Source organism: Danio rerio, chromosome 2 (assembly GCF_049306965.1).
Source record: "Danio rerio strain Tuebingen ecotype United States chromosome 2, GRCz12tu, whole genome shotgun sequence".
NCBI classification, from domain to species: Eukaryota; Metazoa; Chordata; class Actinopteri; order Cypriniformes; family Danionidae; genus Danio; species Danio rerio.
The window spans coordinates 60,755,876-60,765,000 of NC_133177.1; the positions used below are offsets into that span (position 1 = coordinate 60,755,876).

At 32.5% G+C, this 9,125-nt stretch overlaps 1 long non-coding RNA gene across 1 annotated transcript in view; it reads left to right on the forward strand.

The window, feature by feature from the left end:
• Positions 1–2,412: 2,412 nt before the first annotated feature.
• LOC100536415 (uncharacterized) overlaps positions 2,413–9,125 on the forward strand; it is a 63,658-nt gene continuing 56,945 nt past the window's right edge. Inside the window, exon 1 of the long non-coding RNA XR_012395326.1 lies at positions 2,413–2,461. This is a non-coding gene — a long non-coding RNA (uncharacterized lncRNA). The remainder of the gene's footprint in view (positions 2,462–9,125) is intronic.

Sequence of the window (9,125 nt, forward strand, 5' to 3'; positions counted from 1 at the left end):
TAAATGTAAAATGTAAATGTGAATGTAAATGTCCTCTAAAGGTGCTCTAGCAACAGAGAGGCCATGGTCTTTAGCCGCATCGTTAGAGCAACCGACTCCCATGCAAATAGTCGCCAGTTCAATGCCAGCTCAGAGCAGGTTGCATGCAGTAGGACCAGTGGGTTACACATGGTTACACATGGGGGCTCGTCCGTGATGGGAGTGAGGTTTAGCGGGGTGAGTCTAACAAAGGCTAGCTAGCAAATTGCTATGCAGTTAAACCGCACTCCTCTGACTGGTCCATGGTCTTTAGCCTCACTGTTAGAGAAACCAACTCCCATGCAAAGAATCGCTGGATCGATCCCAGCTCAGACAGAGTTGGGTATAGTAGGACTGGTGGGTTACACATGGGGGCTCGTCCAGAATGGTAGTGAGGTTTAGGGGAGTAAATCTTACAGAAAACAGCTAACGAAGTGCTGTGCAGGTAAACCCAGGGCCGGCGCTTCCATAGAGGCGACCTAGGCGGCCGCCTAGGGTGCCAGAATAGAGAGGGCGACGTCCCCGAAACTACCCTCGCCACCCGCGCCCTCATCCGCGTCTAGGATGGCAGAATAGATAGAGCGGCGTCCCCGAAACTATCCTCGCCACCCACGGCCACAATTATATCCGCGTCTAGGGTGGCAGAATATAGAGAGCGGAATCCCCGAAACTACCCTCGCCACCCACGCCTCAGTTATATCTGCGTCTAGCGCGGCAGAATAGAGAGGGTGGCGTCCCCCCCGGTTTCACTTTAGGTTTGAGGGCAGCGTGACCGTCCTTTGCCTAGAGCGGCAGTTCAGCGTGCTCCGGCCCTGGGTAAACCCCACTCCTCTGACCTCTAATGGTGCTCTAGCGACAGACACTAGAGGCATACCTGTCAACCCTCCCGTTTTTCACGGGATTCTTCCGATTTTACTGTTGTATCCCGCTATCATCCCGTGAAGGTATTTTCCCTTATTTCTCCCGTATTTTCAGTCTTTCTCTGAACAGCCGAGCCTCCCTATACGCAACCCATACCGCCAAACCACCAGGGGTCGCCCTTGCTCTAAAACGTGAGTCTGTTCTGTGTTTTCGCCTATTTAGGAAAGAAAACACTTATAAATAAATATTTAAAACTGCGCGATTCCATTTCCGTTTGATTACAGGTGCCGTTTCCCATCCTATACAATCCTTAAAACAGTCATATAATGGTGCATGACTGTCAGCTGACGCGCTCGATAGCGATAAACAGTTGCTCAGTACAGTACACAGTACACGAGATTTGAAGCGGAGAGAAAGTCTGGCTTTTGGGTGTGTTTAAACAGGCATACACACATAATTAATAATAATAACGTAGAAGTATGTCGATCTTGGTGTTTTTTTTTTCCCAAACACAACTATTTTCGTCATAAATGAGCATAAAAGTTAGGAAAGCAGTCGAATGCTTTCATTATAACGTTAGATGTGTGCATTTTTAAAGTGACACCTCTTATTTATGTAATAAAAAAAATCCTAATAAATGAGAGATTTATTCGTTGCTCTTTAATCAGAATGTGTAAGTTATATAGTGAAGAAACGGCTAATGAGATTGATAGCTTGATTCTAATTCATTATAAAATCAATTAATTTTAATAAGCTTATTTTTTGGGTCCTTATTATGGTGGGCATATCCTTTATTTTCACATCCCAATGTTGACAGGTATGGCTAGGGGTCATGGTCTTTAGCCATATTATTAGAGCAACCGACTCCCATGCAAATAATCGCAGGTTTGATCCCAGCTCAGAGCTGGTTGGGTACAGTAGGACCGGTGGGTTACAAATTGCTTAATTCTAATTCAAATTTACATTTAAATATGCTTTCCTGAATTAAAATTTTAAATCAAAATCCAAACAAACTACAAAATTCTAACTCAGATTAAAAACTCATCATAATATTTAAGATAAAACCATTGTAATATTTTACCACGGTGCCCTGTTTTTCAGTTGTTTAGATGTGATGGAAATTCCTCTTTTGAGTCAGCGAACATCAAATTCCAAATCTTCAAGACTCTAAAAAACAATACTTCAAATTCAAATTTCAGATTCAAAGTTCAAACCTTAAATTTCTAATTTTTCCATGATATTCAAGCTGCAACCATTTTAATATTTCACAGAAGCACAAAGTGGGAAAAGTTTTGATTCAGTGACCGTCAGTGAGTTTAAGGTTTAGTCTAAAGTGTGAACTCTGCTTCTGCTTTGTGTGTGTGTGTGTGTGTGTGATCAGACTTGAGCTTGAACTTGACCGTCTGACTGCTCTGGGAACCCAGACGAGCGTTTGGCCTCTTCTATTATCATGCAGACGTGAGTGTCGGCCCTCATTAACATATTTCCCAGCCTGCCTTCAATTAAAAGAGCAGAGCTGTGAGAAAACACCCTGAGATCTTCACCAGACCGCAGACAAACCACACACAACAACACACAACCTGTAAGTGCTCAGCTCTTCTCAGACATACTAATATCCAGCATTTATTTACAGATGTTTGTTAGTGTTTATTAATAGTGCTGAATGTTGTTGATCTCTCTTTGTGTGATGCATAAATGTAAATAATGTAAAATGAGCTGTTTATCAGTGAGCGCCTGTAAACTCTGAGTGCTTTTGTGGCTGTTCTTGGGGGGGTTGCATGTTCTGTTGAGTTTTTAATAGAAATGATTTAATCTGAAGCATGGTAAAATAAATGTAGTTTGTTCTTATTTGAGGTTTTATGTGATTTTAAAGAAAGCAGCTTGTTAAAGAAGGTCTGACTGATTAAATCTTTTTAAATCTGACTTTTTATTGAGCACTTGTGAAGGTTTTATGAAGAAGTTTAAGTAAGATTCACTTTAAAAAAATATTTTGTTTATTTTATTTTATTTTTTTAATTTAATTTAATTTAATTTATTTTATTTTATTTTATTTTATTTTATTTTATTCATGATTTTATTTTTAGTTTTTTATTTATTTATTATTTATTTATTTATTTATTTATTTTCATCAATTTAAAATGAGCCAAAAAATAATCAAATAAATAAAAAAAATCTGTAAATGTAATTTGGCTAAAAAAAATAAGACTTTGACAAAATTTTGGCTTCAAGAAAAATCTTTAAGATAAATATTATAACTCGCTTTTACTATTATGAGAATAATTAATTAATTAACTAATTAATTAACAACAATTATAATATAGACTACAAACAAAAGCTTACAGTAATAGTAACTGATATTATTTTATTTTATTTGTTTTTATTATTTATTCATTTATTTAATTTTAATTTACTATTGCAACAATTTGCATAAAAAATTACAAAATAAAAATAGATATTGTAAATGTAATTTTGCTTAAAAATTAGACTTCAACAAACGTTTGGCTTCAAGAAAAAAAAACGTAAAGATAAATATAACAACTTGCTTTTAATACAACAATAACAACAACAATAATAATAATAATAATAATAATAATAATAATAATAATAATAATAATAATAATAACAATAATAATGATAATAATAACAATAACAATAATAACAAACACTACAAACAAAAGCTTGCAGTAATAGTGATTAATATCATTTTATTTATTTATTTTTTTTATTATTTTTATTTTCATCAACTTACTATTTGCATAAAAAAGAATTACATACAATGCATTACAATATTGCAAATGTAATTAAGCCAAAAACATTCAACAAACATTTGGCTTTAACAAAAAAAAAAATCTTTAAGGTAAATATAACAACTTGCTTTTAATATTACAAAAATTAATTAATTAATATTAATATTATAAACTACAAGCAAACATTTACAGTAATAGTGATTAATATAAAAATGTTTTCTGCATGTGTGCTGTAATTTTCTTTAACCATATAAACGATGGACTTTGAGTTTCTGAGTTTGTATGTATTTATTGAAGGAGTCTGGTGTTGATGATGATCATGTACATTTATATTTATACTAAAGTTGTGATGAAAAAATATCTCTTAATTAGAAAAAAGTTGTTATCAATTTAGGTTTTTATCTGGAAAAGAAATCATTTTGATTTTAAAGAAATGTTTTGGTTTTTTTTGCATCAATAAAATGCCTAGTTTTAAATGCTGAACATGTTTATAACATTCTTGCATGTTCTGGTTATGCAATGACATCATTAAATCATGTGACAGCTAATGTCCAATCCTCAGCCTCGTTCTGCAGTTAAATGATAATGAGCAGTGAATCATCATATCACTACACAAAAACACAGCATGAGGTCAGTTTTGACACCTTTAACCAATTCAATACAAATTTGAGAATTTCAGCTCCCAACAAACAGATTTTATATTACGTTCATGCACCTTTAATATTTGCTCAAATCAAATCTGAGCATGTTTAGACTGTGTGATACATTAACATTTAAACATAATAGATAATACCATATTGTATGTAATGCATAACATTTTGAAAGGGTGAAACACTCATAATTATATGTTATTTGTGCTTAAACACACTAAATAGCTTGAATCAGGTGCATCAAATATTATTTAAACTAGTTAATGGAGTGTAAAAGGTTGTTTTGCATCAGGATAAGTCATATATTATGAACAAAATATTAAAAAACGCATTAAATACTGTGCATCACAAACTCAGAGGTGCTTGTTAATATTTTACACCCTGTGAATTCTCTTGCTGTGTAATAATGCTATATAATAATCTGAATTCTCCTGCTTAATAATATGATTTTTAATATTTAGAATTATTTATTTAGAGAGTTTTAATCAAAGTAAGCAACAATTGAGAATAAAAGCAGCTCTTAAAATCAGCAGACAGCCCTGATATTTAGATGTAATGTGAAGTCTGCAAAATAAAATCTTGCTGCCTTAATATTTTTAGTTGAACCAAATGAACTTTTCTAGTCCTCCCAACAAATATCAACCAAACTGATGACTACAAATATTAAGATAAACTTTGCATAACTTAAAAAATGTGGTTGAAACCTGGTCAGCTTATTAAAATAAGTTCAAGTGACATAAAACATTAGTAGTCATGACTTTTTTTATATAAATTTTTATCTTACACTGTAAAATCGGCAGCATTCAGAAATGCACAATTCATACTGTTCAGATCAATTAAGTTTGGTCAATTGGTTTTAATAATAATAATAAATTTTATGATATATAAGAACTATAAAATGCAACCCAAGCCAGAATAACAAGCTTTAAAAAAAATCCAAGCCAAAAAATCCACATCATAATAATCAATAAAACAATAAATAAGCATAGAAATTTAACAAACTGCACAAAATGACAGTGATAATCACAAACTATTGCCATTGTTATGAGGACGTGAATAATACAACATAAAACAATTCAAAACAAAATACAAATAACTCAAGAATTATTTTAAATAATTAGCTTGTACAAGCAATAATGTGTGTGTGTGAGTGTGTTTGTGTGTGTATGCATATATATATATATATGCATACACACACAAACACACTCACACACACACATTATTGCTTGTACAAGCTAATATATATAATATTATTATATATAATATATATAATATATATAATATTGTTTTTTGAATGGGAGACAAATTCTCACTGTTAACTAGTTGCTTATTACACTTATTACACTGTAAACACTGTAATTACACTGTAAAAATCATCCTGACAGCATGTTTTAGTTCATTGTGACTCATTAAAAAAGTTAATCATGTCCCAACTCAACTTTATGAGTTTTAACACAAGCTCTATAAACAAACTCAACAGGTTAAATTGCATTAGCTCAAAAAATGAGAGACAACCAGGTTTATATTTTTGTGTGTAGCATGCCTATTATTAATATATTGTCTTTTTTCCACATCCCTAAACCTATCCCTAAATCCAACTATTACATTAACATCTCTAAATAAGCAGCTAATTAGGAGTTTGTTGAGGCAAAAGTCCATGCATTTTTAATTCTGCAGGTTTTCTGTTTTCCTCAGTGTAATATTTAGCTTGTTTCAGGTGTTTGCTGAGCACACAGATGATCTTCTGCACTAGTAAACGTTGAGTTCAGTGTGTTAAATAGCTGTAAACAGCGTGCAGGTGTTCAGCGATCTGCATTTTAATATTTCAGTGAGATTAATGAATGCATGTGGGAGGGAAGCGAAATCTGTGCAATTTTGAGTGAGTAAAAGACTAAAAATAAAAGACTAAAAACATTTTCAGTTCGGTTTACTGCTTCAAATTAAATTTTTGGCTTTGTGTTTATGGTAGCAAAATCAATTCATGAGGTAAAGAATATCTTAAATGCTAATCAATAGGACTGTGAATCATTTCACTATATAGCTAGACAATTACCTTTCAACAAATAAATAAAACACCAAACAATCTATAAAATACATATGCATGCATTAGCGCAAACGATATCAGGATAATACCTATTTACATTAAATAAAATCACAAGAACTTGTTTTTGATAAATGTAGAGGAAAAACAACTCTTCATGAAGAGAATTACTATGATAACAAATATCAAATGTATGAAAATACTCTAAAAAAACATTAATTTAGTTAAAAATACTTTATTTTATATGTTTAATTAATGAAATAGTAATTTCTCTAACACTTTAACAGTGTTAATCGAATATTTCGATCAAATCAAAGAAGATGCATTACACGCAAGTATACATTATGTAAGAAAATATCCAGGTATAATATCTAAAGCCAAGCACACATTATTAATATGACATCGAGGAGAGTGTGTAGGCATGATTTAGTTTCCTCTGCATGCTCTGTAGTTTCCTTTTATCTTATAAATGACAAATGTCGGAATTTCTGTGCATTTAATGAAGGATTTACTCTGAAAATAAAGGATCAGAGATAATGATTGCATAAATTAAAATACTAAAATTGCGATAAAATGAGAAAGAGGACTTTCTGATGTCTCTCCTGATTTATTTCGTTAATAATCCGACAGAAAATTCTCGCATTATTAAATTACATCATAATTATGTTACTGAGAAGCCTCGAATAGATTTCTAAATGCACTTCATTTATTTTGAACCACAGTCCGCATTTAAAAGGTAGAAAAATATATGTAATTCGCTTTTATTGTTAATACCCAAAGCCTATATATTTTAAGATATATGTCGGGCGCTTGCGTATTTTGATGTTCGTATTTTTTAAAGAAATCTACGGATATAATTCACATTATTATGATCTGAGAATGACCTAAAGCATGTCCGAGTGTTAATGACGTCACGTGTTATTAAGTAAAACCTGTATATTAACAAATATATGCATTTATTTTTCAATCGCGTAAAACATTCGACTATTAGGCTATTTATTTAGTCTATTTTCAGTATTTTAGAGGGAAACCCTAAAAACTTAAAAGTTGGTAAGTTATTTAAAACGAAAGTCTTCATTTTTTAAGTAATTAATACAAATGTTAATGCCAGCATTCATATGTGTGTTCAGCTTTTTAGTTTCTCAAAGATTAAACCTACTGCGGTTGAATCTAAAATGCTGTGCGCGGTTATTTTAAACGAAATATTAGCGTTTATTTGTCTTTTAATCATGTATGCAACAAGACTGGGGTGATGAAGGTAATTAATTCATTTGCTTTTTAATAGGTTCAGCGCAGAATGACGCAATTTCTCTCTCGGTTTTATTCGGTGTAACACATTTAAAGATTAGTATTAATTCTGAGGCCTTCAGTTTGACGTCTGCATCACGTTATATTGAATTACTTTACAAATGTGGCCTATATTATATTATAAACACATGATATGACGGTCAGATATGTAGTAAATATTTTAAAATATCCGCAATCAGTGTTATTACACTGAAAGATGACTGAATCAAGCATTTCTGAGATCAATCCGCCACATGATTATGAATTCACAATATCAGCTCAACAGTCGCTGTTTTTATTATCGTTTCACCATGACTGAACTGTTTCCACAGGTTATATACAACCTTAAATACTGCAGGCAGCTCGCATTTCAGTATTCATTGTTTAATATATAGCGTTGTGTGTTATGCTGTTGAAAACTCATGCATTCAATAAAGCAAATTAATTTCATTTAAAACAAATGCTGCTTCGTGTCTATTTGAAAAGAAAAATATTCTTTAGTATTAATGAACCCGCATAAACCAAAAAAATACTTAAAAACCGAACTTCAACAGCTTATATATAATGCGGATTTAATACGAAATAACAGGATTATGAGAGTTTAATTCACTGTTATCTTAATTTTGTCAAATTACAGAAATAAACCTACATTTTAAGAGGTGATTTGCACTATTAAAATCGCAGACAGACTCTTAAAATAGATTAAGAATTACAATATTTTTTTAATAAATAATCATCAATCATTTTAAAAAATAATAAAGCACTGATGCATTGTAATTTATTTAGTCATTTTACAGATCATAATTATAATGGGTGGTTTGTATGAGCTAACAACGCACAACAACAGTCTATTAATTGATCTTTATTAATTGTATCCTAGATAAATCATAATCGCGCGGTTTGAAGGCGGCGGGAATCACGCGCGCCACACCGACACCGACCAACCGGAGCCCGCGCTCATGCACGCGCTCTAGGGTTATTCAACATGGCGAGTCATGCATCAGCTTCAGACATGCGTGTTCTGTTACACACATCATGCATGTGCAGTTCAGAGCGTGTTTTCAGCATGCAATTAATTACTGAGTCATGCATATCAATTCATAAGAGTCGTGCACGCTTCATTTAAATTTGAGAGAGGAGGTAAAAACATAATTTAACATGAGCAAACGATGCATGAATACAGTAAATGATAGAAGTGCATTATTAAATCATGCATTTTCTCTGCCAACACACACACACACACGCGCGCGCGCGCGATCAACTGCAATGTTGCATCTTCATGAATGGATGCTCGTTTTGAGCCTCTTTCTCTCTCTCTCTCTCTCTATCTCTCTCTAATTCAAGTGAGCTTTATTGGCATGGCTTGTCAATTATTACCAAAGCATTGCAGATTACATCAACAATGAATAAAATAGTAAAGTGATTATATAATACATATGTATACATGCATACATTCATATAAACATGCACAGATAAAAACACACAATTCGAGTTTTGATGAATGCACGCACAACAAACTAA